Source organism: Cornus florida, unplaced genomic scaffold, assembly GCF_030987335.1.
Source record: "Cornus florida cultivar Cherokee Brave unplaced genomic scaffold, ASM3098733v1 CherokeeBrave_3.0.0_Hap2_Chr10, whole genome shotgun sequence".
Classification (NCBI taxonomy): Eukaryota; Viridiplantae; Streptophyta; class Magnoliopsida; order Cornales; family Cornaceae; genus Cornus; species Cornus florida.
Window position 1 is genome coordinate 41,227,617 of NW_026775580.1, and position 3,071 is coordinate 41,230,687.

At 37.1% G+C, this 3,071-nt stretch overlaps 1 non-coding gene across 1 annotated transcript; it reads left to right on the forward strand.

Moving 5' to 3' along the window:
* The first annotated feature begins 1,662 nt into the window (after window positions 1–1,662).
* On the forward strand, window positions 1,663–1,769 carry LOC132280494 (small nucleolar RNA R71). The gene has a single exon (XR_009471584.1). It is a non-coding gene; the product is annotated as a small nucleolar RNA R71 (small nucleolar RNA).
* The last annotated feature ends 1,302 nt before the right edge of the window (window positions 1,770–3,071 follow it).

A 3,071-nucleotide genomic window follows, 5' to 3' on the forward strand; every position in this document is an offset into this window, starting at 1 on the left:
AAGAATCAAGGACTGAGCCAATGAGGGAAGTTAGAGGCCTGCTAGTGGACTAGGATCGAGCAGTAGAGAGGGTTCGACAGCAATCAAGGTCACTGGAAAACCTAGGAAGAAGACGGTTAAAGGTTTCAAACCGAAACTTTAGAGGCAAGTTCTTCTCCTAATCTTTCCCTTAGATTCTTGTTCTATGCATGGCTAGGGCAATTCCAAGATTAATCAGACATTAAAACTGGTCTTGTATGCATATTAATTTAGAGTTTAAACTTTATTATGTATTTTTCATTGAAATTGATTTCTCTTATAAATTATGATTCTAAACTTTCATGGGGGTTTTAAATGATTTACATGAATATGTTAAAATTCCAGAATGATTGATCTATGTTATTATGTTTTGATCTTGAACATCATGAAATTTAAAATTAGATTTGCATGTTGTTAATGGTTATGAAGGATTTAATTGCTTGTCAGCGTGCTAGCAAATTAAATGGATGTTTACAAGTTTACTCTTGTATATTGCAGTATAATGTGCTCAGTTAAATATATGATTTTTCATTATACTCTTCTCTGGATTTTAATTGATGAATTACTTTACTTTGTTCTATCAATTATTAGATCTTGTGGATTATATGCACCGGTATGGGACGGTGGCATATTAGGGACGGATTAGCTCAAAACGCTAAGTCCTATCTATTCTGGTATAAGGGAATGGATTCACTATAATGTTAAGTCCTACTTATATTCATGTCAGGTCAACTGAATCAGTTGGATGACATACCGGATGTTTATTTTAGGTTCTGGATTAGGATGGATTTTATATATATATAGTTATAAGCCTTGATATGAGCTTGAGTTTCAAGATCATGGTTAGGGTGCGTATATTGCCTAGGATGGATAACTGGATATAGTAGACATCTGGGTGCCCTGGTAGGTCTAGGTACTCATGCCCACTTTATGTACTATTTTCATGTTGCCTTCTATTCAGGTTGAGACAGACCTATAGTCCAGTGAGCGTCCTATAGTGTGTATCTATATATATATATATATATACATATACACAGACTATTAGTTATTGTTGGATGGACTAGGATGTATATGTGTATCGGATCTCTGCTTGGATTGTAGTAGAGTATAATTTGTTTGTAGACAGTCATTACTGTTACTTGTTCAGTTTTGGATTTTTCTAGGGGTCTACACATTATAGATTCCCGAGTTGTATTAATGGAGGATTAATTATATCAGAATGATTTTATTATTAATAAGAATTTATTCTGAGGAGTTATTGGATTATTATTTTAGTTTTCTTTCAGCAAAATTTTTATTCTTATTTATCATATTTATATTCTGTGTTCTATTATTACCGATTTGTTTTTGATATCCTCGGGTATTCGGGCGTGGACCTGGCCAACCCGCATCCGAAAATCCAGGGGTATCACATAATTGGAATGGTCAACTTAATACAAGTCGACATTCTTCCGTTCACCTAAGTTTCTACCATTTTTGGAAGACAAGGATCGATGCATTGAATTCTCACTCGTGCTTTCATAAAGACGCCATACATCGTCCTCATGCCTATCAAGATATGAACCACCTATGGAAGTATCTTCCATTCCTTTAAAATTATCCGACAAACTTTCAAAGAAAAATTGCACCAATTGCAATTTAGGAATGTCGTGATGTGGACACTTCCTAAGCAAATCATTTAGGCGCTCCTATGCCTCATGAAACAATTCCCCTTTCCTTTGCGAAAATTCACAAATGGAGGTTCTCATTGTATTGGTCTTTTGAAATGGGATAGTACTTTTTCAAGAACTCTTGTTGCATTTCTGCCCAAGTAGTTATCGAAAAAGGTCTTAGATTGTCGAACCAATATTTTGCTTTATCTTTGAGGGTAAAAGGGAAGAGTTTTAATCACAAAACCTCTTTCGGCATGTCCATGTATTTCACAGTGGAACACACTTCAAGAAACTCATCTAAATGCTTGTAAGGTTCTTCACCTGGAAGCCCATAATAATTGGGAAGCATTTCAATAGTTTGTGGTTTGATTTCATAATGGTATACTCTAAATGAAGGTAATTGAATGCATATCAATGCATTGTACTCATTTGGCACATAGTGATCTCACAAAGTAAGAAGAGGAGTCACAACCTGTGGTACTACACGAGCACCATGATTTCCTTGAACTATGGGAGGTTGAGGTGGAACAAAAATTGGCCGAGACATTCCCAATGGAACATGGCCTTGTTGTTGTAGAATGAAGGGTCTTGGCATGCCTAATGGTACTTGAATGTTATCATAATGTACATTAGGGTGGAGGATACCTTGTTGGTCGATGTGACCAAGGTCCTCCACATGGTCCTCGTTAATGTCCTCCATTGATGAAATGGAGTCACGAGAGTTACCCCTTGATATTATTTGCATTAGTTAAGTCCATTATTTGATTATTTTATATAGATTATCTTCACTTGCATGTTTTTATATATTTTTAGGTTTGTTTCCCAAAAAGGAATAACAATGATGTTTTGATGAATTCTTGAAGATCAAAATGTGCAATGCTGAAATTTACAGCCTGGCAGCAGTGAAATTCGACTTTGTTCTTCATTTTTGACCCACCAAACTTGAAAACTGGACTTCTATTACAACATGACGTACTTAGATCTTTGAGTTAGCTTTCCAAATCATTAAACGGTTTATCATTTGAAGTTTGGAGTAGAGAGTTATGGCCTTTGTACCAAAGGTGCGCAGAACAGCCTGGCAGCAGTGAAGTTTGACTTTGCTCTTCATTTTTGACCCACCAAACTTGCGAATTGGACTCCCATTAAAACATGACATACTTATATCTTTAAGTCAGCTTTCTAAATCATTAAACGGTTTGTCATTTGAAATTTGGAGCAGAGAGTTATGGCCTTTTTACCAAAGGTACGCAGAGCTGACAAGCACCAGCGGGCGCCCGCCAAGAACCCGCAAGCGCCTGCCTTTTTGGGCAGAATCTTCAAGCTTCCGTGGGCCCCTGCCCTGTGCATGCGGGCGCCGACTGATCTGCAGACAAGAGAGCATGGGCTCCCTCCTCGTCACCT